General features: G+C 39.5%; 1 protein-coding gene across 15 annotated transcripts in view; it reads left to right on the forward strand.

Annotated features, from left to right (window-relative positions):
- Window positions 1-630: 630 nt before the first annotated feature.
- LOC143437022 (disintegrin and metalloproteinase domain-containing protein 21-like) overlaps window positions 631-27,806 on the forward strand; it is an 80,623-nt gene continuing 53,447 nt past the window's right edge. For 12 of the 15 annotated variants that reach the window (XR_013106728.1, XR_013106729.1, XR_013106726.1 and 9 more), the window contains exons 1-2: window positions 631-825; window positions 14,750-14,825. The gene's annotated coding sequence lies outside the window, so the exon portion shown is untranslated. Of the gene's footprint in view, window positions 826-9,917; window positions 14,826-27,806 lie in introns of those variants that run through there. The other 3 variants (XR_013106733.1, XM_076921801.1, XM_076921803.1) reach the window with 3 other exon arrangements.

The raw sequence follows: 27,806 nt of genomic DNA on the forward strand, positions 1-27,806 counted from the left end.
AATGACACCCAAACCATCAGGAAGCAATTTTAAGAGAACTATACCTCATTCTTAAAACGTGGGGGGGATAGATTTTTGTTGTTCTGTGGGTGATGGGTGTTTGTTGTTTGGGAGGAGGGGGTTGGTTATAGGAATGATAAATAAAAGGATAGATTATTGAGTCTACTTTTAGACCAAAGAGCATTAATAAGCCAAAAGTCTTTCATTGTCATAGGGATCTTTGTATATCGATATAAATTAAGATTATATTGAGTTACATTAGTTAGAGCTTCATACATTGTTACTGATTTAAGATTATATTTTGCTACAGCATGCTAAGATATTGTACCTATGCAGTTCTTAAAAATGCAATGTTAAATTCTAGTCCCTTTAAAAGCTGCTATTATAAAATATTTTGGATAACTAAGAAATGCAAGTTAGCAGTCAGGCAATCAAACTCATGGTCCTGTTAGATACTGTTTAAAATAAGTACAAAAAATAGGTTTCCTACATTGAACAGACAATAAATAGCTAAAAACAAACAATTCAGATATACTATAGATAGATATATGGTCTTCAACAACCTCAAAGACCTATGGAATGGCATTTAAAGATATTTTATTAATTTGAGTCTTTCTTTTTGGCAGTGAAATAGGTTTGGTCCTGACAGCATTCACATTCCAATTTAAAGAAGATGACGAGCATCAATGAACCTCCAGTTCGCTTCATATATGGCAAGCTAGCCACTGGGTAAGAAACTGCCCTTGCTTCAGCAGCAGAAAGAATACTGTTCAACTGGACAAACTGGACTCAGGGAAGTCACCTGTCAAGCTTTTCAAGGACAAGGTAGGCAATCCTTCATAATTCCTGCTTACAGAAAAGTCTGTCAGATATTCTGGGCCAGAAGGCTGAAGATAGATGCTTCAATGTTATAGAGAAATTTGGGGGCCTGTCCAGGCAGCCAGCTATCTCTGTTATTTTTGTAGTGTTGATGCTGCTTATTTGCACTTCCTGGATACTCAAGTAATATTTATTCCTTCTCAAGTCTCTGATGGGGTTAAAGACTAGATAGTTAGAGTCTCACAGTTTATCTTAAATTGTTTAGGATTTAAGAAAACATTTTGAGATTTATATAAGTTATGATAGAAATTGATTTCCTGCTAGGGACAGCATACCATGACAGGGACTGGCCACAGCAAACTGGGATGGAGACATCTCAGAAGCCTGCTGCAGCTCCTTGTAAAAAGGAATGGTGTCTGGGACCTTTAGAAGTAGGAGACACATCCCTCCAGGGGACCCAACATCAGAAATAAGGGACTGCTTGCAGTAGGACAGAATGGAGACATCTCAGTAGCTAGCAGCAGCTCTTTGTAAGAAAAGTTGTTCCCATTTCTCCTAACCTTAGCCTTGGACAATGACTGTATAGATTTTATTTGTGCATAAATGCTTTTCAATTGCCTTGGTATTCATAATTATTCTATTATATCTGACTTTCCTATTCCCTTCTCCTTCTGCTCTGGTGAATTCTGTGAAACTAGATTTTCCTTGATGTAATGATTTTTAAACAATCAAAAATTGAGGCACAGAAGCACAGCCTAGCCCAGCATAGTCCTAATGGTCTAGGTGGATGTTGTATGCTCTCATCTTGGTGTTTACCATAAGCCAGTGTAATTGCTGTTTAAATAATAGTATCAGGTTCTTTACCAAAAATCTTTCTGCCTTCCTCACAGCCCAATTGAATGAGGTAACAAAGAGATTCATAGTAAGGTGTGATACCTTAGCTGGGAAGGCAGGCAAATGGACCCACAAAAGTGGCCCCTCCTGCCAAAACACAGCAGTAGGGGTATACTTAATGGCAAGAATAACATATAGCAGAGGCAAATCGTAATTTATATAAGAAATATGCCGACTTTTAATTGCCTAGTCTACTATAGCTAAAGCCTTAGAGGCCTTTGGGGTAAGTTTTCTAAGGGAATTAGGATCAGGATCTCCTTGTAACATATTAAATAATAGTTTTAATTCTCCTGTAGATGATCTCAAATAGGGTTGCAGCCAATTAATGTCACCTAGTAATTTCTGAAAGCCATTCAAAGTACTGAGGCAGTCTTTTCTGATAGAAATCTTTTGAGCGTTAATTGTCTTTGGAAATAACTGAAAACATAAGTATTGGTAAGGTTCATTTAGTTGAACATTTTCAGGTGCAATCTGAAGACCTCAGTTCTCCCCAGTGGTGTCTCTCACTGAATTCCTCCTTACTCCTCTCCTCCATGTGAATGTGTCCCAAGCTGGGTGCCACTTTGACCAGGGATGCAGGTACAAGTCAGCCTGAGACATGAATGGGAGAGATGTGGAGAGCTTTGGGGACCGCTTCTAGGAATTTGACAGGAATTTGATATTGGGCTGGGACAATGAGGCTCAAGGCAAATACTGCCAAGGAATGTATTGTATTCCTTGTATCTGGATCATCCTGATAAACCCCTAAACATAGTGACCATGGGACTTTGTTTATTGCCTTGATTCTTGCTCTGCTTGTTCCTTGACTACTTTTTTATGCTCTTGTTTGTTCCTTGGCTACTTTGTTTATGCCTTAAAGACTGACCAATATTTTTTGTATGTATCTAGAATGATATAAAAGTGGATTGGAAAAAATTAAACTGGCCTCAGAAAAATTAGACTCAGCCTCAGAACTGGCGTTGTCATGCTTCAGTGTTGTCTAATTGTCTTTTTTTCTTTTTAATCCTCACTCCTGCCCTGGAGAACCTGTTGACTGACTGAGCTGGCTTGGTCAGGGGAATGGGGATAAAAAAGACACAGACACAAGGAATGGAGTCAAGCCTGATCCTGGTCAAGACTCAAAGTTTATTTCTGCAGCTCCAGCTTATAGGCACTTCATCAAACAAAGCTCTTCTTGAGAAAGTTCCTCCACAGACTAAACATAGATAAGAGTTCCTTTTGGCTGCACACACTGCTCTCTGGCCTTGGCTACCAACACTGCTCTCATGGCAGTACTCTGGCTCTCCACATTATGCTCCTTCCCAGTTTCCCCTCTGCAAATCCCCTATCCCATCTCCCTTCCACTGCTTCTATGAGGGAGCTCACCTGACCAAGCCAGCTCAGTCAGTCAATGGGTTCAACAGGAGGGAGCAGGATTAAAAAGAAAAAGACAATTAGATAACACTGTTGCATGACCCCAGTCAGTTCTGAGGTTGAAGTGGGTTTATTTTTTTCCCAGTCTGCTTTTATACCATTTTAAGTACATGTAAATAATAAGGTCAGTTCTAAGTTAAGGAACAAACAAAGCCCTAAACACTAATAGTCAAGGAACAAACAAGGCAATAAACAAGTTCCATGATCACTGTTTCTAGGGGCTGTTATAACAGGATGTCCAAGATAAAAGAAATGCCACATTCCTTGGTTGAGTTTACCTTGAGCTTTGTATTAGCCCCGATGTAAATATTCTTATCTGAGCCTATTTCCCTGTCCTAGCCCAAAGTCAAATTCTTGCCTGAGCTTACCTCTTTATCCTAGCCCAGTGTCAAATTCCTGCCAAGTTTCTAGAAGCAGCCCCAAAAGCTCTCCACGCTCACCCACCTACCCACCCACTCCGGACTCACCACCCTATGATTCCCTACATTGGGGCATTGAATCTCCACATGACCAAGGGCCTCCTCTCCCATTGATGCCAGATAAGGCAATCCTTTGCTACATAAGCAGCTGGAGCCATGGGTTCCTCCATGTGTAATTTTTGGTTGGTGATTTAGTCCCTGGAAGCTCTGGGGGGCCTGGCTGGTTGATATTGTGGTTCTTCCTATGGTGTTGCAAACCTGTTGAGCTTCTTCAATCCTTCTCCTAACACCTCTACTAGGGTTCCCGTACTCAGTCTGATGGTTGGCTATAAGCATCCACATCTATATTGGTCAGGTTCCTGCAGTGCCTCTCAGGGGACGGCCGTACCAGGCTCCCAGCAGCAAGTACTTCTTGGCATCAACAATAATGTCTGGGTTTGGTGTCTGCATATGGGATGGATCCCTAGGTGATTTCTGGATGGCCTTTCCTTTAATTTCTGCTCCACTCTTTGTCCCTCCATTTCTTTTAGATAGGAACAATTCTTTGTTAATATTTTTGAGATGAGTGGGTGGGCCCTGTTCCTCAAATGGAGGTGGAGCCTAACCTCTGGATATGGTGTTTACAAGTTCTCTCTCCCCTTTGTTGGATATTTTAGCTAAGCCATCCCCATTGGGTCCTGGGAGCCTCTTGCTTTCCTGGCATCTAGGACTTTCTCTTGGCTACCCCCAGTTCCCCATCCCCCACTGCTACACACCTGTGTTCAATTTCCTGACCCTGACTCCACACATCTCCCCTGTCTCCTTTCACACCTGATCTTGCCCTCCTTTTTTCCTCTCCTTCCCAGGTCCTCCCTTCCTCTACCTCCCATGATTATTTTGTCCCCCGTTCTAAGTAGGACTGAAGTATCCACACTTTGGTTTTCCTTCTTAAGCTTTATATGGTCTATAAGTTACTTGTATTGTGGAAATTCTGAGGGTTTTTTTTTTCCCTAATATCCACTTATCAGTGAATACATACCATGTGTGTTCTTTTGTGACTGGGTTGCCTCACTCAGGATATTGTCAAGCTTCATCCATTTGCCTGTGAATTTCATGAAATCCTATTCTTAATGAATGTCTGTTTTTCATTGGCTATGAAACTACAACTTATTTGTGTGCCTCTGGATGACTCAAGGAACACGGAAACAAAAAAGAAGAAACAGGCCATCTAATAGGGACACAAACTAGAAAGTATGATAGCTTGGGTGAACAAAACACTCACCTTGTCATTTTCCAGGAGGAGCCAGAGAACCTTTGCATTTGCCTCTGCCTCTCTGATGCCACTGAAATGCTTCTGGAGTAGCCTCACAAGTTGTCTCCACAGGAGAAGCTACACATCCCCTTAAGCTTAGGCAAACATCTCTGTCAGGGGGAAAGAGGGCATGATCTTAAATTAATCTTACACAGCACTGGAAGACAGGTTTATACATAATGAAAATAACCTCTTGGCTTTCTTTGCCTTCACTGTCTCTACAATTTTCACAGCAGGGTTTACAACTGTTTGTTAGAAGACTCCAGTCTGGTGGTGATGTTTTGTTGTGGTGTTAGCTAGTTTGTTGGTTGGTTGGTTTTGCCACTTTTTATTCCATACTCAGTGTTTGAAGATGGGTATTCCAAGCTTTTTGCCTAATATCTACTGTAGCCATTCAGCGACCATAGTTGAACTGGGTTCACCTGAAAGCGGGGCTGGAAATGAAAAAGAGACAGGGGTGTGAGAGAAGAATGAAGCCAAGACAAGGTTCTGATAAGGCTCCAAGTTTAATATTCAGCACTGCATTTATATAGTGGAAGCCCACCAAACCCGTTCTTTGTTTCAGCTGGATTATGTTACAAAGCAGGCTCAGTAGGCAGTCTGTTCTTCTAAGTTCCTGTTGGAAGTTGTAAGTGTAAACAAAGCAGATGACTTCACCTAGGTGTTAAGGTCCATTGTGAGAAGTGCCCAAGGTCTGTATAGCCTGCTCAAGGCTGGGAGGGTCACAATCCCCCCTTTTTGTCTTTTAAAGATGAGCAGTACTAGTAGCTGTACTGGGACTTAAGATTTACTTGTTTTCCATAATCCCATCTAGGGTAAAGAGTGGCCAGGTGACCTTGTCTGTCTTAGGTCAGTGTCTATATTGCTCCTTCTTAACTGTCAAGAAGTGAAAACATAGCATTGGTGTATGCCTCTGTCTTACATCAATAGGAGCTCAGGAAGACTCTTACCCATCTTTGACTACTGGTCTTCTATAGCATACTCTTTCTCGTACAGACCAAAGCCAGGAAAGACATATGCATATGCGCTCAATGCATTTCTTCATATCGATGGATAACTGCCATGGTGAATAGCTGAGCTTGGTGAAAGAGATACTGTATGAAGGCAACCAAACTCTATAAGATACAAGGTCCAAAAGTTAAAAGCAACAATAAGATAATGGTCCAAGCTGTCTCGAAATTAAAGTTGTAAGTCATGAGAAAGTGGAGAATTAGGATTCAAATTGATTCTGTCCTTTTATTCTTTTCCTTTTGGCTAGTCCATCTCAAACTTTAGTGATAGAATCCTTTACTATTTCCGAATGATCAATATAAAAGTAATATTCTTCAGGGAGGGCTGTACATAGTCCTCCCTGTTGAAGGAATAAAAGATCAAGTCTTCTCCTGTTTAGAAGGACTACCTTAGACAAGGAGTTAGAGGTTCTTGCAAATGGGAAATAGAAGTTTCTGTCCTTTCTATATCTGTGTCTATTGCAGGTCTAAGGAGCACATAATTTTTTACTTGCAAAACCAGGGCAGAAGTGCCAGTAGCTTCTTCTCCCACACTCATAGAGTTTCTTGGCATCCAAAATTTAAAATTATAAAATAAAAGGTATGATTTAAATATTTTTTTTTTTGGTGTATGGGGATAATTTCCCCTGTTTTGTTTTTTAGTGAGATATTGTTTTAAAGTTGCATATTTCTAGCAATACCAAATTGTTTTCTCAAGATACTACTATTTTCATGATGTAAAGAATGATATTGTTTAGCTAATTGTTCCTGTGTAAAGCCTATAATCTGCTTCATATGCAAATTTGCTGTGACACTGCCCTCACTAAGGAGTCCAGGCATTTCAGTATAAGCGTAAATGTCAAGTAAGGAACAGTACATGTTTCTTAAATTAAGCTGTATAAATAATGGTAAAATTTGAGAATTAGCTGTATCTAAAAAAGGAACAATTTCAAGCAATTATAAACCATGAGCTATATATTGGCTATTAGTATACAAATTAAAAGCTTGATTTTTCAACATTTAATTTAATTATTTGTGAAGCAGGAGGGAAACTAGAGAGAATAAATGTGTGATCTAATCACACATATTGCTTTCCCATTAGATGAGCAGTCTTTAAATACAGTAGTGCATTTTCTATGGGCTGAATACAAAAATTTACAGGAAATACAAAAGCATGCAAAGAGGCAAGTTGTATCAACTTGTCTTTTGAATAATGATTATCAAGTTTGCCTAAAAGGTTTTCCATGCGATAGGCCAATTATCAGTATTCTGCAATAACCAATTTAGTTGCTGTTTGAAATAAGGAATAAACATTTCATCAGGTTTTTAAGGCATTCTTTCCAAAATACTTTGATGATTCTATCCTACAATTCTGTATTAACAGAGCAACAGCTTCATAATAGGGTGTTCACACTTTACTTGGAGATGAAGAAGAATGAATCCACATTAATGGTTCCTTTTGCCAAAGGACTGCTGTGAAACAGCCAGCAATTGATCAGTCTGTATAATGTATCTGTCATTGGCTGAAAGCTTCTTCTACTTTCTGCCAAGCTATTTGTCCCTCATCAGTTAATTCTCCAGGTGAATTAGGATTTGCATCCCCCTTGAGAAAACAGAGGCTTAAGTCCTCCTGTGGTGAGTGTAAGGTAAGGTCTTAGCCAATTAAAGTCTTATAGAAGCTTTTGAAAATTAAAATAAGTAAACTATCTTTTCTTATTTGAAGTTTCTGTGCCACAGTTTGTTTAGGATATAACTGATGTCCCAAATATTGAAAAGGATATTGTATTTGAATCTTTTCTGGAGCAACAACTACTCCCCAAAATTTTAAAGCTTGTTGTATAAGACCAAAGGTTTATAGTAAAACTTCTTCAGAGGGATCAGCTAATAAAATAACCATATAATGAATAAGAGACACTGATGGTTTCAAAGTCCTAACTTCTTGTATTAAAGCAGAAACAAAATTTTTGACATAATGTAGGGCTATTAGACATTTTTTGAAGCAAAACTTTTTAATGATATCACTTCATGGATTATTTAAAATTACAAGCAGACACACTGTTGCCCTAAATCTCCAACCCAAATACGATCAGTCAAAGACAACACAACTCAACAATTATAAATACAAACTACACGCCTAGATTGGGCAGATTTACCACTATACTACTCTGTTCCCCATCTATGAGATCCCTTATAATGTGGTTTTTCCAGGCCACATCCTTCTCCTCCATCATCCTTCCACCTCACCTCTTCTGGTTGTCTTTCCACCACTTCCTCTCTCTCCCAAACCCTTGTGTTTCACCTCCCCTTCTACTGCCCAATCACTGGCTCTAGCCTTTATTTTACAAATTAAGGCAGGCAGAAGGTTCACAAGACCTGTGTACTGATTGCTTCTCATCTGCAGCCCCGCCCAGGAAAGCGGAATTAGCATCAAAATACAAGACCAGGGCTATCCACAACACTTCCCCCTTTCTGTCCAATTAAAAAACTCTTTTATCTCAGATATAAATTGAGCACAACTGTTACCATATTGTAATATATAAAGTACAAGATAGACCTAACACCCAGTCCATCATTTTTGCCAACTAAATAGAACCTCTGTAATCTATCCTAACTAAAAGACTTAGTTCTGCACCTGGCTTATGTCCTGGCTTTAGAATGAATGTCATCTGAAAACCATCCTCTCAAATCTGTTTTCTCAAAGTAAATAGGCCCTCATTGGACTATAAATTTTCCACCCCGTCAGAAATCCAGAATGACTGAATTAACTGAAAATATGGGAAGCACAAAGCATAGCTTCCAAAACTTAGCCAATTTATAGAGACCACTGAACACCTGGACAGTCCCTATACTTAAAAATGTTGGAGCATCCAGTCCTCAGCCTTCTGGTCTAGGATCATCTGACAAACCTAGTTCGCAGATTTTTTTTTTCGAGACAGGGTTTCTCTGTGTAGCCCTGGCTGTCCTGGAACTCACTCTGTAGACCAGGCTGGCCTCAAACTCAGAAATCCACCTGCCTCTGCCTCGCAAGTACTGGGATTAAAGGCATGTGCTACCACTGCTCAGTGTATGCAGAGTTTTTAAGGGCTGATTTCCCTGTATAGGCAGAGATTATCAGTTGTCTGTTTTGCATAGTGTGTCCTATTTCTGTACAGTATTGTCTGTAGATGAAATGAGGCAATTCTTGCCTAGTGGCTGTCTCACCAGTACTGGAGTAACTCCATAAATGCTCAGTTTCTTTTTTGAATCCAAGAAGGGGTGCTGTCAGGGACAGATAGGTCTCTAGTCAAATGATCTTAAATAAAGAAATATCCATAAACATCGTATTCTGTGGATTTCTGACACCTTTGAAGACCATCTGTCTACCCAAAGCATCTCTGAACTGTTAAGCCTTGACTACTCACAGCCATTTCTAATTGAAATATCTCAGAAACACCCTTTTAATTAACTCAGGACCATGAGTTTTCTATCTGGTCCTTAACTTGTGTTGCTTAGTCATCTAAAAGCAGTTTATAATAGCAGTTATAGAAGAACTGGGTCTAAGCCTTGTATTCTTAAATGTGTTATATAGGTACAATGTCTATATGAAAGTTACAATATTAATCCCAATTTTATATCAATAAGAAACTCCTACCAATGAAAACTTTAAATTTGTACAAAATAAATTCTGTACCAATATCAAAGATTATAACTTCAACTTTGTATCAATTAGAAAGATCTCTACCAATGTAAGATATACCTATGTAATGTTTTGCTTAAGAGTAAATTTGCTAATCTATCCCATATTTCTCTATTTCTATGATTTCTATATTACTATATCCTCCTTTCTTTTCTACCCCCTCCCTTTTTACCTAAGAAGGAAGGATAGAGAAGAGGACAGGAAAGGTAGAAATCCCTGAGTGTAAGTTCTCTAGTTCCCTGTCCAAATCTATATTTGTAAACTATCCTTTAAATGACAATATATATACATATATATATACATATATATGTATATATATATATATTTTGTGTGTGTGTGTGTGCGTGCGTGCGTGTGTGGGTGAGAGAGAGAGAGAGAGAGAGAGAGAGAGAGAGAGAGAGAGAGAGAGAGAGATTTCTAACATAACCAGAACCATCCACCCCAACATAAGGAACTGGGACGATGATCTTCTCTTGTCTGCTTCCAGCCGAATTGGGTGAAGAATTCCCATCTGGGGGCCCAAAGGGAAGTAGGAAAATTGGCTTAGTCAAAGGAGAGCTAGCTGGCATTATTTGCCTTGCAGTCACTATGTGCTGAGAAAGTTCATTGCTTAGCTGACTTCATGACTGTGATCTGAAAGGCTGGGCAGGCAAGCTAAGTGTTTTGGAAAAATTCTGGAAGCAAGTCTTTAAAAGAAGCAGATTCGATGTAATTGCAGTAGAGTCAAGTGTGAATCTAGAATAGAAAGTCCCAGAGTCCCAGCATCCCAGAGTATGAATCTTTTTAGGCTTTTTTTCTCTTCTTTTATCCTGCAGTATATAAAACTTAAAAGCAGCAGGTAGTTCTGTAAGGATATTCACGTGGAGCATGCAGGGCACACGGCTTGGTCAATGAAGATCAATAAAGAAAGACAACTGCCTGTCTTCAGGTTAGTTTGATCACATAATCAAACTGTAATATAACTCTGTATACATGCCCTCATAAAGGATGGCATGCAATAACAAGTCATGAGAAATTAGTACCCAATAAGTTTTATTGGCTGTGTATAAACATTTTAGTCTCAGCTGGTTGCAGAGCTGCTCCATATAAGAGACATAAACATCACCACATATATGTCACCTATTTGGTTGGTTGTGTTAGTCTCCATTTCTTCTGTGTCACCAAGGTCTTCAGGAGGTCTCCCTTTGTCATGTCTGATTTTTATCAACTTGGAAGGAACCCACAGCTTCTCTTTTTCCTGTGGAAACAGGCATAACCCCTCTCCCAGCAGAACACATTTCCATTCTGATGTCAGAATATCCTTAATATAAACAGATTGGTTTAGCTAAATAGTTTTTTCTACCATCCAATGTCTTTCAGCAACTATGGTGTTTTGTTCATTAGCATTTAAAAAATTTAAGGTTACTAAAGCACAAAGTAATCTATCTTTGTGGGTTCTTGTTGATCCCTTTTGCCTGTTAAGCATCTCCTTTAGAGTTTGGTTATATCTCTTTACAATCGCTTGTCCTGTAGGATTGTGTGATATGCCTGTAACATGTTTTATATTATAATATGCAAAAAACTTCATCTTATTAGAGATATATGCCGGATCGTTATCCATTTTAATTTGTATGGGTATTCCCATAATGGCCATAACTTCTAACAAATGTGTAATTACAGAATCAGCCTTTTCTGATGCCAAGGCAGTTGCCCATTGGAATCTTGAGTATGTGTCTATAGTATGGTGCACATATTTCAGTTTACCAAAATCTGTAAAATGGAAGACATCTATTTGCCAAATGTCATTTCTTTGGGTATCCTTAGGGTTAGTTCCTGTAGGCAATGAAGTTTGGTTATATAATGAGCAAGTAGGACATTGCTGCACAATTTCCTTGACTTGTTGCCAAGTGATAATTTTTTCTTTAAACCTTTGCTGTTAACATGGTGTTTTTAAGGGAATTCTGAAGTTTCTAGTACACTTCCTATCAATAGCCAGTCAATTTCATTATTACCTTGCACCAGAGGACCTGGCAGACCTGTATGGGATCTTATGTGTGTTGTATATAGTGGGTAACTCCTATTTCTGCTCATTTGTTGTAGTTGAATAAATAGTGAGGTCAATTCAGAATCATCTTGAATAAGTTCAGCAGTCTCTATGTGTAAAACAACGCTTTCTTCATATTGAGAGTCATTTATTATATTATGAGACTCTTGAGAATCTGACAACACCATGATTATTGCATATAATTCAGATTTTTGAACTGACTTATAGAGACTCTCAGACACTTACTTACATCTTCTGATTTATATCCTGCCTTTTCCGATTTACTAGCATCAGTGCAAAACGTAGGAGCTCCAGATATTGGCATTCCCTTTATTATACAAGGGAGAATCCAATTAGTTCTTTTTATGAACTGAAGCCGCTTGCTTTTAGGGTATCTGTTGTTAATCTCTCCCAAGAAGTTACCGCATGCTCTTTGCCAATGTTCATCTTGTACCCATAACAAGACAATTTCAGCTGGGTCTATTCTGACTAATTGTTGAAGTCTCATTTTTCCTTTTAGTAACAATTCAGAGACCTTCTCAATGTAGGTTTTCAATTTCTTACTGTTTATGTGCTAAAAATATCCATTCTAAGATATAATCTTCCCTCTGCATAAGAATTCCTGTAGGAGAATGAGTAGAAGGTAAGATAATTAAGATGCAGGCCATCTTTGGATCAATACAATCTAGATGTGTATCCTGCAATTTCCTTACTACTAAAGCTAACTCCTTCTCAGCCTCAGATGATAGTTTCCTTGGGCTTTTTAAATCTTTATCACCTTGTAAGGTTTGAAATAAGTTGCTTAGCTCTTGAGTGGTCAAGCCAGTGCCAGCACAGCCAGTTGATATCTCCCAGTAGCTTCTGAAAATCATTAACGGTCCTTAATTAGTTTCCTCTGATTTGCACCTTTTTTGGCTTAACCCTTTGCAGACTTATTTTCTACCCTAGATAATGAATAGAATTCCCTCTTTGTATTTTTTCAGGGGATATTTGCAATCCCCAGCAAAGCAAGGCTTTTTTTTTTTTTTTTTTTTTTTTTTTTTTCTTCATCAAATATGCTTTCCACAATAATAATATCTGGATCAGCCAATAAAATATCATCCATATAATGATAAATAATGGATTGGGGAAATGTTTCTGAATCATCTCCAATGGCTGTTGTATAAAATATTGATACAAGGTAGGGCTATTTTACGTTCCTTGTGGCAAGACTTTCCAATGATATCTTTTTTTTTTTTTTTTTTTTGAGACAGGGTTTCTCTGTATAGCCTTGGCTGTCCTGGAACTCACTCTGTAGACCAGGCTGGCCTCGAACTCAGAAATCCGCCTGCCTCTGTCTCCCAAGTGCTGGGATTAAAGGCATGCGCCACCACTGCCCGGCTCAATGATATCTTTTTATTGGGTGACTTCTCATGAACGTAAGTACTGAGAAAGCAAACCTTTCCTTATCACATTCATTTAGAGGAATTGTGAAGAAACAATCTTTCAGATCAATCACTATGATAGGCCATTCCTTAGGCAACAATGAAGGCAATGGAATCCAGGCTGCAAGGAACCCATTGGCTGAATACTCTTATTAATTGCTCTGAGATCTGTCAACATCCTCCCTTTGCCAGATTTCTTTTTGACAACAAATACTGGAGAATTCCTAGGGCTAGTAGACTCTTCTTTATGATTGAGCCTCCAGCTGCTCCAAGACTAGGTTTTCTAATGCCTGTAGTTTTTATTTTGTCATAGACCATTGATCAATCCAGATGGGTTGGTTAGTCAACCACCTTAGTGGGAAGGGCTGTTGGTGTCTTGGCAGCAATTGCTCCTTGGGGTAGAGCTAAATTTTCAGCCTCTGCTGTATCTTGTTTATGGACAGCTTGGACAGCCTGTGACTGTCTTTGATAACCAATTTTAAATTTTTATTAGGAGCCTGACAGGTTTCATGATAAGACACTGAAACTGAGGGGATATTAATTTGGGGTTTCCCCTGCTGTAATATATCTTTTCCCCATAAGTTAATGACTATATCAGCCATGTATGGCCTCAATTTTCCTACCTGACCTTCTGGTTCTATACATTTAAGCCATCTGGTGCTTTGTTTTATTTGGGATAAGGTCCCAACTCCTTGAAACTGGATTTCTACTTCTTGAAGTGGCCAACTTTCATGCCAAGATTTTGGAAAGATAATGGTGACATCTGCTCCAGTGTCCACCATCCCTCAAAATCTCAGTATTGTTCACTAATATTCTTAGTTTTGGCCTTTGATCCTCTATAGAAGTTTGCCAAAATATTTGTTTTTGGCTCCCTGTGAGGCCTTTGAATTGTCTATAGTACTTGTCAGCCTTATCTGGTCACAGAACATCTGTGTTTGAAGCAGTGACTTTTAATTGTCCTGAGGAAGAGAAACTCTTTCTGCCTGGCATTGTTTTTTTGGGAGGGTATTGCCCAATTTGTCTATTGTTGCTCTATATTCCCTAGTCAAATATTGGCCTTTTCTACATCTTTGACATATTCCAGAAGGCATAGGCCCCCTTTTTGTATTACTTCGGTTTTTCCTGCAGTTATTTTTGAGATGATCCTGCTTACCACAGTTAAAACATTTGAAATCTTGGGTCATCTCTAGGTATCTATTGGTAGCTTCTTCTATTACTGTCATATCAGCTGTATATCTAATCCACTCATCTATTGATGCTGACCTTGTTCTCTGTGGTCTGATTATTTCCTTGCATTCAGCATTTGAATTTTCAAAGGCTAAAGACTCAATTATTGTCTTTCTTGCTGCGAACCTGATACACTCCTTTCCACAGCTGAGGTTAGCCTTTGTAAAAAGTCAGGGAAGGCTTCCTTTGGACCTTGTATGACTTGAATAAATGGTTCAAGTCTTTTCCTGATTCTGCAATTTTGTCCCAGCCCTTTAAGGTTGACAATTGACACAATGCCAGAGTTTCTTCATTATATACAGCCTACACCTCTACCTAAGTAAAGTGACCTTCATCAAGTAGTTGGTCTGTGGAAATCTCTATCCCTGGCTCTATTTTGTCATGCTATCTCCCTTGCCTCGTCTCTCCACCATGACAACCACTGTAAATTTGCAGTAGGTTCTAGTATTGCTCTTGCCATATCTTTCCAGTCTTGGGGGATTATTCTATTTTTAATAGCCCAAGAAGTCAGGATTTGTTTTACAAATGGTGAATGCATTCCAAAATTAGTGACACTTTCCTTAAATTTTCTCAGATCTAACACATCCATGTGTTACCATTCAAATTCCTGATAACCCTGTGGATGATCCCAATTTGTACAGCAGAAACTGGTAAGTTACTGAGGTCTTTCTTGTATATTAACTGGATAGACTAAAGTTTGTTTTCTATTAACCTTTGCTTGGTTTTCTCTAATTTTATCTTATGTCTCTACCTGAGTATTTTCCTTAAATGAAAATTTAAATTCCTCCCTTAAGGTCTGTGTCCATGCTTCATATCTCTGCCTTTGTTGTTCTTCCTGTTCCTTGAGTTCCTGTATTCTCTGTTCAAGGCTCTGCCTCCACATTTTTTTTCTTTATATTGCAATCCTGACAGTCTGCTGTCCATTTTATTTTGACTGATTAATTTTAAAAGGTTTTTCTCCAAGTCTTGCTTCCAACCCTCATTATTTTCTCTCTGCTGCTCAGTCTGATCTGTGAGCTGCTGTATCCTCTGTTCTATCATCTTTTCCAGCTCCTGTCTCCCACCGTCATTTTCATCTTTCTGTCTCTTATTCTGATCTATAATTCCCTGTGTCTTCAATTCTAGTGTTTCCTCTAAGCCACGTTGCCAAGTCTTAAATTTCTCTTTCTGATGTTCATGCTGCTCTATAATTTCCTGTATCTTCTGTTCTAAGCCCTGCTTCCTTAACCTTAGCTGCTCTCTATGTTGTAATTCTGATATTGCAGCATCTGCCTTATTTTGATTTGCTAGCTTTAGTAAATCATCCTTTATACTTGGCTTCCAAATTTTATGTCTATCTCCTTGCTGTCACTTATTTTAACTAATAAAATCCTGAACCTTTAGTTCTAGTGTTACTTGTAATCTCTTTTCTAAAGCAAGGAATTTTTTATCTAGAGCCCTGTCTTTTGAGAAGACATAGTAAATCAAAAGAATTAATATTTCAATACCAGGAAATGCTAAGGTGTCTATTTTCTTTAAATCCATCCCTGTCAAACCATTCAGAATATCATCACATAAAGCCCAAAAGATGTTTATTGTGTTTCTCATCTTTAAGTAGCAAAAGGTTATATATCTCTCTTATATCAATAAATGACCTGGTCCAGAGCCCTTTGTACCTTTGTCTTCTGATTCTTTTATTCACAGGGAAGGGCTGAGTGTAGATTGATCTATGTCTTCTGTGTTCCTGTTTGGGTTGCAGCTTGTGCTTGTGTGCTGATCTCAGGCCACCAGCAGCATGAGCAAGCAGTCTGAAGTTCCCCTCTGGCTGTCCTGGGGTGTGTGTGTTGTGGTGGTGGTGGGGGGTGTGGGGTTATGAGGAAGCGAACACAGAGAGACTCTCCTGGGTGAAGATACCCAGATTAGTTCACTGTGTCTGCTTGAAAACTACCTCACAGGTAGTTGTGTTCCAGGGTCTCCTGTCCTTCCCTGCAATTCTTACACTGCTCAAGCCCAGCTCCAGGCTGAGGTGCTGCCCCTGGCTCTCTATATTTGGGGGTTGAGGGAGGTGGCCTCTGTTGTTTTCTGTAGATCCAGTCAGCTTTAAATCCACAGTGCTGCAGCCTAGATCACTGCCTGAGCCATATTCAGGGGTTGGGGAGGGCAGTGAACTTTTATCTCAGGTTAGTTGCATTCTAAGCAATAAGTTGGGTGCCACTTGTTGTGGTAAATCTCCAACCCAAATAGGACTGGTCAAAGAAAACACAACTCAATAATTATAAATACAAACTGCATTCCTAGATAGGACAGATTTACCACTACACTACTCTATTCCCCATCTATGAGATCTCTTATAACTTGGGTTTTTCCAGGCCACGTCCTTCTCCTTCATTGTCCTTCTCCCTCACCTCCTCCAGTCGTCCTTCCACTACTTCCTCTCTCTCCCAAACCCTTTCCACTCCACCTTCCCTTCTACTGCCCAATCACTGGCTCTAGCCTTTATTTTACAAATTAAGGTGGGCAGAAGGTTCACAGGAAGTCACCTGTGTACTGACTTGCTCCTTATCTGCAGCCCCTCCCAGGAAAGCAGAATTAGCATCAAAATACAAGACCAGTGCTATCCACAACATACTAAACGTAAACCTACCATAACCATCAAGATGCAAAGGAATAGTATAAATCTATAATAATTTTATACCTATTTTTTGGAACAGCAGCTGGAGTAGGTAAGCCAGATTGTAATGTAAGTTCCTAGTTTCATTAACCTTTCATAAATCTTAAGTTTAACCTTTTTTTTGGATTAATGGAATAACCAATCCCTTGTAGATGAGTGAGTACATCAGTTCCAGTGTCTGTTAATCCTTCAAAACTTCTTTCTTCAACTAGTAATTTAAGGTTACGTCTCTTATTAGTAATAGATTGGACCCAGTACACATCAGAGGAACCAAAGACACTTTGTCCTCTCTTACTCTTAACAAAGAGAGTCTCCAAAAAAATCCTCCCAGCTGCTTTTAGCAGTCTATTCACAAATTCCTGAAACCTTGTTTGATCCCAGATAAAATTTCCACTGAGAGCTCCTTTCCTATCTTGGGGGGGGGGGGGGTTAAATTTGCTCCTACCACTGTATCCAATAAAGCTTGTGTAAAAGGGGCAGCAGGCCAGCACTGTGTTACAGCTGTTTTGAACTCTTTTATTCATCACTACCTGCTTGATCGTCTTCTTAACTACAAACATGGGTGAGTCAAAAATCCTGAGTCTGTGATTGAACTGCAAACTGCAGCCAGTGGAACATTGGCAGTCCAACCATACCTCTAAGTTTTCCTTGCAATACCAGAGCATACCCATAACCTTGGAAGACAAAACCCAATTTTAAACAATTCATTCTCTTTAAAATCAATAACAAGAGCATTACTTTCTTTTTTTTTTTCATTTTTTATTGGATATTTTATTTACACTTCAGATGCCATCCCCTTTCCCCATTCCCCCCCTTAGAAAACCCCTATCCCATGCCCCCTTTTCCTTTTTGCATTTATACACTTTTTTAAAAAATGTTAATCAAAGGCTTTATAAGTTTAGCAATGATCAATCAGTTGTGTAACCCACTACCTAACCTAGATATATCAACTATCTTTGACTGGTGGAGATACGTGAACATCTGCCTCCCTGTCTCCCCCCTCTTTCTCTCATCACCTAGCTTCTCCTCTCCTTCTTCTCCTCCTCTCCTTACTCCTTCTCTTCCTCTCAGTACTCCTCCCACCTTAGCTCCTCCTACATATCACCTTTCCTGTTAAAATAAAACTTTTCTCTCAAAATACAATTAGAGCATAATTATGCCAATTTGTACCAGTGAAGTACAAGATAGTCCTAATACCCAGTCCATCATTTTGTTGACTAACCAGAACCTCTGTCATCTATCCTAACTAAAACACTTAGTTCTGAACCTGGCTTTTTCCTTGGCTTTAGAATGAATGTCAGCTGAAAACCATCCACTCAAATCTTTTCTCTCAAGGTAAATAGCCAGGATTGGCTATGAGACTATAAGTTTTCAACCCCGTCAGAAATCCAGAATGACTGAGTTAACTATAATTGTGGGAAGCACAAAGCATAGCTTCTAAACCTTAGCCAATTTATAGAGACCTCTGAACACCTGGACACTCCCTCTACTACAAAACGTTGGAGCATCTGTTCTTCCGCCTTCTGGCCCAGGATCATCTGACAGACCTTAGTGCTGCAGAATTATTAAGGGCTGATTACTCTGTCTAGGCAGATATAATCAGTCGACTATTCTGCATGTGTGTCCTTTTCTGGACAGTAATTTGTCTGTAGATGGAAAGAGGCAATTCTTGTCTAGTGGCTGTCTCACCACAACTGGAGTAACTCCAAAGATGCTCAATTTCTTCTTAGAATTCAATGCAGGAAGCTGTCAGGAGCAGACAGGTCTCTAATCAAAATGAACATTAATACAGAAATGTTTGTCATGTCAATTCTGTGGACTTCTGACATTTTGAAAACCAACTATCCATGTAAGGTAATCTGGACTGTTGTTTGTTAACTCCACTCAGCTATTTCTAAATAAAACATAGAAAACACCCTAACAATAAACTCCAAGTCATGAATTTGCTATAGTCCCTTAACTCACAGGCTGACCATCTCAAATCTGTTAAAAAAGTTAAAGAACGACTGGATCTAAGCCTTGCATTCCTAAATGTGTTATACTGGTACAATGCCTATGAGAGTAACAATATTCATCTCACTTTTATATCAGTAAGAAGCTCCTACCAATGAAAATCTTAAAATTTGTAATCAAAGTAAATTGGTGCCATTTAAGAAATTATATCTTCATCTTGATAATAATTGTACAGATTTCTACCAATAAGTTATGGCTATGCAATAAATCCTAGCTAATCCTCTCTATTCCCACAAAACCACTACTTTTCCCTAGAAAGACAGCCCAACATTTACCACCTTAGTCCCCAAGCCCAGGGAATAGGGGTGCTGACTCTTCATTAGCTTCTTCAAGCTGATTAAGGGGGTTGAGATACTAGAAGAGGGGTGGGGGGAAGAGTAAGTTGATAAGCCTCTGATGCTGTGTCTTCACTGCATCCAGATGGAATTCCCGGACCTCAGAGGTTTGAGCAGGTCTGCCCAGCTTGCTTGATGAGTAGATACACCAAGGCTGATTATTCTGCAATGTACAATTCTCAAAACAAATTTTAGTATCAGGATAATTTTTTAAAGAGGGCTGACATTTTATTAAGGTTGTTGGTTCTAACAGCTTTTCTTTTTTCCCCCCTCTTTTATTGGATATAATATTTACATTTCAAATTTTATCTCCTTACTGCATTCCCCCCACCACCCAGGAACCCCTTATCCCATCCCCCTCCTCCTGCTTCTATTAGGGTATACACCCACCTACCCCCCACTCCCCCCTCCCCACCCTCAAGTTCCCCCCTCCCCCACTCAGTGTTCAGCCTTCATGGGACCAAAGATCTCCTCTCCCACCTATGCCCAACAAGGCCATCCTCCCCTACATATACAGCTGGAGTCATGTGTCCCTCCATATGTGCTCCTAGGCTAGTGGTTTAGACTCTGGGGAGCTCTGGCTGGTTGGTATTGTTGCTCTCCTCATGGGGCCACCAACCCTTTTGGCTCCTTCAGTTTACTCTCTAACTTTTCCATTGGGAACCTTTGATCAGATTAATGGTTAGCTGCGAGTATCTGCCTCTGGGTATGTCAGACTCTGGGGGACCTCTAAGGAGACAGCCTTATCAGGCTGCTGTCAGCTTTCCCTTCCTGTCATCCATATCAGCGTCTATTTTTGGTGACTGCGCATGGGATGAATACTCAGGTGGAATGGTCTCCATACAACCTCTCCTTCAGATTCTGTCCCACACTTTGTCTCCATATTTGCTCCCTTGGGTTTTTAGTTACTCCTTCTAAGAAAGACCTAGGCATCCACACTTGTTCTTCATGAGCTTCATGTGGTCTGTTAGTTGAATCTTTGTTGTTTCAAACTTTTGGGCTAATCTCTGCCTATCAGTGAGTAAATACCATGTGTGTTCTTTTATGTTTGGGTTACCTCACTCAGGATGATGTTTTCTAGTTCCATCCATTTACCTAAGAATTTCTCGAATTCATTATTTTTAATAGTTGAGTAATATTCCATTGTGTAAATGTACCACATTTTTTGTATCCATTCCTCTGTTGAAGGGCATCTGGGTTCTTTCCAGGTTCTGGCTATTATAAATAAGGCTGCTGTGAACATAGTGGAGCATATATCTTTGTTATATGTTGGGGCATTTTCTGGGTATATGCCCAGGAGTGGTATAGCTGGGTCCTCAGGTAGTGCTATGCCCAATTTTCTGAGGAACCGCCAGACTGACTTCCAGAGTGGTTGTACCAGCTTGCAACCCCACCAACAATGAAGGCGTGTTCAATAGCATTACTTTCACGTTACAAAGTTTGGCTGCCAGTACTTATATATGAATGCATGACAGTGCAGCTTTTAATACCTCATTAAAGAGATATTGTTTTAAATCCTATTCTTTATAAGTCTAGTTTCTAGGATAAGGATCACATAAAGTATTGTTCCAATTTAGTTGTATCTTTAAAGATTTGTTTTCCTGGGTTGGCTCCTGCCATGAGTTGTTTAGAATGACTCCAACCCTGAGTTACCAGTTTTAAGATGAGTTTCTGTTACCAATGGTACAAATTTTAAATCATACCCAATAACTTATAAGCCTTGGTTATATACTCTATAACAAAGACATGCAGAACAATATTTATACTTTTAAAACCAGTCAGAAACAAAAGTGAAGTTGCTATACATTTATATATTTTCTTACCCTTGTTAGCTGTAATTTCAAGAGTAAAGCACCCTGTCACTTGCTGAACCCAATAAACACAGTCACAGAGATATTTCTAGAAAAAAAACCAGCCATCAGCTCCCTTACCATTAGCAGCCAAAACCCAACTGGCCCCTTTAAGTGATAATCAGCCCCTAGTAGAGCTTCTCCTTGTGCTTGACTCCCAGGCACAGCGCAGGGTAACTTCTCAGTTTCTGCTGTGCAAATTGAGACTCTGATGTCACCTGAGTTTTTGATCTTAGGTATTCTTACTGGTGTGAAGTAGAATCTCAGATTTGTTTTGATTTGTATCTCCCTGGTGACTATGGATTTTGAACATTTTTTAAGGTGCCTCTTGGCCATTCTAGAGTCCTCAGTTGAGAATTCTGATTTTAGCTCTGTGCTCCATTTTTAAATATGGTTATTTGATTCTTTGGAGTCTAACTTCAATAGTTCTTTGTATATTTTGGATATTAGCTCTCTATCAGATGTAGGGGTGGCAAAGATTTTTTTCCCATTTGGTAGGTTGCCATTTTGTCCTGTTGACAAGTGTTTCAATTTTATGAGTTCCCCCTTGTCAATCTTTGATCTTAGAGCCCGAGACATTGGTGTTATATTCAGGAAATTTCCTCTTGTGCAGATGAGTTTGAGGCTCTTTTCCACTTTCTCTTCTGCGAGATTCAGTGTATCTGGTTTTATGTGGAGGTCCTTTATCCATTTGGATGTGAGCTTTGTACAAGGAGATAAGAATGGATCAATTTGCATTCTTCTACATGCTTGCTGCCAATTGAACCAGCACCATTTGGTGAAAATGCTGTCTTTTTTTCCACTGGATGGTTTTGGCTTCTTTGTCAAAGATCAGGTGAACATAGCTGTGTGGGTTTATTTTTGGGTCTTCAATTCTGTTTCATTGATCTACCTGCCTGTCTCTTAACATGCTGTTTTTATCACTATTTCTCTGTAGTACAACTTAAAGGCCGGGATGGTGATTCCCCCAGAAGTTCACTTATTGTTGAGAATAATTTTCTCTATACTAGGTTTTTTTTGCTATTCTAGATGAGATTGAGAATTTCTCTACCTCTGTGAAGAATTGAGTTGGAATTTTGATGGTGATTGCATTGAATCTGTATATTGCTTTTGGTAAGATGGCCATTTTTACTATGTTAATACTGCAGATCCATGAGCATGGGAGACCTTTCCATTTTCTGAGCTCTTTTTCAAATTCTTTCTTCAGAGACTTGAAGTTCTTGTCATACAGATCTTTTACTTTCTTGGTTAGAGTCACAGATATTTTATATTACTTGTGACTATTGTGAAGTGTGTCATTTTCCTAATTTATTTCTCAGTCCATTCATCCTTTGAGTAGAAGAAGGCTACTGAATTGTTTGAGTTAATTTTACATACAGTCACTTTGCTGAAGTTGTTTATCAGCTGTAGGAGTTCTCTAGTGGAATTTTTGAGGTCACTTAAGTATGCTATCATATCATATCATCTGCAAATAGTGATACCTTGACTACTTCCTTTCCAATTTGTATCCCTTCATGAAAGTTTGAATTTTAATTGCAACATTAATATGTGTAACTTCAGAGGGGTGTGTGTCAACAAAGGCAACTGTCACTGTGTTCATGGATGGCAACCACCTAATTATACACAAAGAGGAACAGGTGGTAGTGTAAACAGTGGACTTCCAGCTACCTCTCAGAAAAGTTTTCAAGCTGAAATAAATGTGAGTGTCAACAGGCTAATAGTCATTTTAGTTATTTGCATGCTTCTTATCTTGGCTTCTATTCTTTTTGGAGCACTTTAAAAAGCAGTATTAGCTCAAGAAACTAAAGAGGGCTAACATCCTACTGTTAACAAACAGTTGACTACATACCAAACTAATTGGAGCTATACAATGGACAAAATCCATGTCAATTACTACGGAAGTTGTCAATGATGTCTCCTGACAGTCGTGTAACCATTCACAAATCTGAGAATTTCATTTTGAAATAAAATCACTGAGGAATTAGCATTGTGTTTCTATGTTTGAATTTGATCTTTATAATTATTTCTTAAACTGTAACTCTCTGTCTGTCTCTGTCTCTATCTCTGTCTCTCTGTCTCTCTGTCTCCCTCTCTTTGCGTGTGTTGAGCATTCCGGTGATAGCAGAACTGGCTGAGAAAGCAGGCTTAGAGCATTGTATTTATAGTGTTTCTTTGGAACTATGACAGAGGTTTTTGATGTAAAAATAAGAGAACAAAAAGTAGAATGGAGTGCCTGAGAAAGAAGCAAACTGGACAGGTGGAAGAACAGGACATCGCTGAGAGGGGAGGCAGGGACAGAAGGAGAGTGGGACATCTTGGAGAAGGGAGGCACATATCTTCTCCTTTCCATATATGCCCACCAAATTTAAAGACTGTCATTTTTGGGGTGTGAGTGGGTAATATAATGACCATTCTTTTTTGTTGTTGTTGTTTTGTTTTTTGGTTTTTTGAGACAGGGTTTTTCTGTGTAGCCCTGGCTGTCCTGGAACTCACTCTGTAGATCAGGCTGGCCTTGAACTCAGAAATCCACCTGCCTCTGCCTCCCAAGTGCTGGGATTAAAGGCGTGTGCCACCATTGCCCAACATAGTGGCCATTCTTGAGTGTTAGGATAGCAAGGAGGGAACCAGCTTCTCTGGGTTATCTTCTGATCTCCACTTTGGTTTGAGAAAAATTGAATGTATATTCATGAGGGAAATTAGTCTGTAATTCTTTTTCTTTGTTGGGTCTTTGAGTGGTTATGTATTAGGGTAAGTATGGCCTCATAAAAAGATGTGGCAATGTCCATCTGTTTCTATTTCCCAGAATAATTTGAAGTGCATTGGCATTAATTCTTTGAAGGTCTGGTAGAATTTTGCTCTGAACATGTTGGTCCCAGGGCTTTTTGGGTAGAGAAACATGAAATTACTATTTCTATTTTACCAGCAGTTATGAGGTGCTTAACTGAACTTGATTTAATTTTGGTAGGTGGTGTGTGTGTGTGTATATATATGAAATTATTTATTTAATTTAGGTTTTCAAGGTTGGTGGAGTGCAGATTTTTTGCAGCATGTCCTTATGATTCTCTGGATTTCCTCAGTGTCTAATGTGATATTCCCCCTTTGTCTCTAATTTAATTAATATGGATCTTGTCTCTGCAGTTTTTTATTTATTTGACTAAGGGCTTCTTTTTTTAAATCAGATATTTTATTTATTTATATTTTAGATGTATCCCCTTTTCCCATTTCCCATCCTTATAACCCCCTGTCCCATCCCCACTTCTCCTTTTTGATTTTATACCATTTAATTGCATGCATGTATCAAGGTCAGTTCTGAGTTGAGGGTCTAGCAATACAATCGATAGTCAAAGAACAAGCAAGACAATAAACACAAATAGTCAAAGAACAAACAAGGCATTAAACACAATTACATGAACACTCCAGTGATCAGTGTTTCTTTCTTATTTTTTGAATACTTTTGTATTGGATATTTTATTTACCTTTTAGATGTTATCCCCCTTCCCCATTCCCCCCCCCCCCGAAACACCCTATCACATCCCCCTTCCTCCTGCTTCTAGAGGATGTGCCCCCACCAATTCCCACCTCCCTGCCCTCCAATTCCCCCACACTGGGACATCCAGCATTCATGGGACCAACAATCTCTCTCCCACCTATGCCTGACAAGGCCATCCCTCTACATATACAGCTGGGGCCATGGGTCCTTCCCTGTGTGCTCTCAGGCTGGTGGTTTAGACCCTGGGATCTCTGGTTTGTTGGTATTGTTGCTCTCCTCATGGGGCCACAAACCCTTTCAGCTCCTTCAGTTTTCTCACAAACTCTTCCATTGGGAATCCCATGATCAGTTCAATGGTTAGCTGTGAGCATCCACCTCTGTATATGTCAGGCTCTGGCAGACCTCTAAGGAGACAGCTATATTAGGCTCCTGTCAGCATGCACTCCTTGGCATCCACATCAGCATCTACCTGTGGTGAGTGGACATGGGATGGATACCCAGTTGGAACAGTCTCCAGAAGGTCCCTCCTTCAGTTTCTGTCCCAATCTTAGTCTCCATATTTGCTCTCATGAGTATTTTGTTACTCCTTCTAAGAAGGACTGAATCACCCACACGTTGGTCTTCCTTCTTCATAAGATTCATGTGGTCTGAATTGTATCTTGGGTATTGCAAGCTTTTGGGCTAATATCTGATTGTCAGTGAGTGCATACCTGTGGAGAGCTGACAGAAGGCGGCTATCATCCTTGCAGCCATCTTGAGCCATATACCCTGAAAAGAGACTTGATTACATCAGCCTGCAACAGCTGAGCATACTCTGATAACATCTTGGTTTAGATACCCAGGATCTTTCCTTGGGTGTGTGAGATTAAAGGTGCATGACTTAAGGTACTCGGAGGTACAACTTGGAACTAGGAATTAGGTTAGAGAGTACAACTTGCAGTAGGAGAGTACAACTCAGAAGAACTAGGTAGTAGACATTAGGCCCTTAGCATTTGGAAGAAGTAACTTGGAACTTGTAGGCACTAGGGACTAGGAACTAGGGACTAGGAACTCAAGACTTGGGACTTGAACTAGGAAGAGAGACTGAAGAATAAACGGGATTGAATCACACTCTGTCTGGTCTCCATTCCTCGTGTCCGTCCTCACTCTCTCTCTTGCTGAACCCCAACCTGCAGACCGGAGCTGCTTGGGGCAGTGTGGGCTAACAAGTTAGTCCCCAAGGCTTTTGGCAGTGCGGGTTCCAACACTGACAGAGTGGTCCGAGACATTTTGGCCCCCAAGCTTGGGCTACAGCAATTCTCAACATTTTTGACGGCCAAGTGTGGGGCAGCTCGGGCCGCAACACATACCATGTGTGTTCTTTTGTGACTGGGTTACCTCATTCAGGATGATACTTTCTAGTATTCTAGTTCCTAAGAATTTCAGGAATTCATTGTTTTTTAATAACATAGTAATACTCCATTGTGTAAATATACCACATACCTCTGTTGAAGGACATCTGGGTTGTTTCCAGCTTCTGGCTATTATGAATAAGGCTGCTGTGAACATAGTGGAGCATGTGTTTTTGTGATATGTTGGAGCATCCTTTGGGTATATGCCCAGGAGTGGTATAGCTGCATCCTTAGGTAATGCTATGTCCAATTCTCTGAGGAACCGCCAGACTGACTTCTAGAGTGGTTGTCCCAGCTTGCAATCCCACCAACCAACAGTGGAGGAGTGTTCCTCTTTCTCCACATCCTCGACAGCATCTCCTATCACCTGAATTTTTGTTCTTAGCCATTCTGACAGGTGTGAGGTGGAATCTCAGGGAGGTTTTGATTTGCATTTCACTGATGACTATGGATTTTAAACATTTCTTTTTGTGCTTCTTGGCCATTCGAATTTCCTCAGTAGAGAATTTTTTGTTTAGCTCTGTCTGGAGCCGTTTGGTTTCTGGAGTCTAATTTCTTGAGTTCTTTGTATATATTGGATATTAGCCCTCTATATGATGTAGGATTGGTAAAGACCTTTTCCCAATCTGTTGGTTGCTATTTTGTCCTATTAACAGTGTCTTTTGCCTACAGAACTTAGCAATATTTGAGGTCCCATTTGTCAATTATTGATCTTAGGGCATAAGCCACTGTTGTTCTGTTCAGGAACTTCTCTCCTGTGGGCAAGTATTCGAGATTCTTTCCCACCTTCTCTTCTATTAGTTTCTGTGTATCTGGTTTTATGTGAAGGTCCTTTATCCACTTGGACTTGAGCTTTGTACAAGGAGATAAGAATGGACCGATTTGTGTTCTTCTACATGCTGACCTCCAGTTGAACCAGCACCATTTATTGAAAATGCTGTCCTTTTTCACTGGATGGTTTTAGCTCCTTTTTCAAAGATCAAGTGACCATGGGTGTGTAGGTTAATTTCTGAGTCTTCAGTTCTATTCTATTGATCTTCCTGCTTGTCTCTGTACCAATCAATACCATGCAGTTTTTTTTTTTTTTTTAAATCTCTATTTGCTCTATTATACAGCTTGTGGTCAGGGATGCTGATTCCCCTAGAAGTTCTTTTATTGTTGAGAATAGTTCTTGCTTCCCTGGGTTTTTTGTTATTCCAAATGAATTTTCAAATTGCTCTTTCTATGTCTTTGAAAATTTGAGTTGGAATTTTGATGGGGATTGCATTGAATCTGTAGATTGCTTTCGGCAATATGGCCATTTTTACTGTATTTATCCTGCCTATCCATGAGCATGGGCGATCTTTCCATCTTCTGAGATCTTCTTCAATTTCTTTGTTCAGAGACTTGAAGTTCTTGTCATACAGATCTTTCACTTGCTTGGTTAAATTCACACCAAGGTAATTATATTATTTCTGACTATTGTTAAGGGTGTTGTTTCCCTAATTTCTTTCTCAGTGTGTTTATCCTTCAAGTAGTGGAAGGCTACTGGTTTGAGTTGATTGTATATTCAGCCACTTTGCTGAAGTTGGAGTTCTTTGATGAAAGTTTTGGGGTCACTTGAGTATACTATCATATCGTCTGCAAATAGTGAAATTTTGACTTCTTCCTTTCCTATTTGTATTCCCTCGACTTCATTTTGTTGTCTAATTGCTCTGGCTAGGACTTCGAGTAGTATATTGAATAGGTAGGGAGAGAGTGGGCAGCCTTGTCTAGTCCCTGATTTTAGTGGGATTGCTTCAAGTTTCTCTCCATTTAGTTTGATGTTGGCTACTAGTTTGCCGTATATTGCTTTTACTATGTTTAGGTATGGGCCTTGAATTCTAGATTTTTCCAAGACTTTTACCATGAAGGGATGTTGAA

The sequence above is a fragment of the Arvicanthis niloticus genome, chromosome 23 (genome assembly GCF_011762505.2).
Source record: "Arvicanthis niloticus isolate mArvNil1 chromosome 23, mArvNil1.pat.X, whole genome shotgun sequence".
Lineage (NCBI taxonomy): Eukaryota > Metazoa > Chordata > Mammalia > Rodentia > Muridae > Arvicanthis > Arvicanthis niloticus.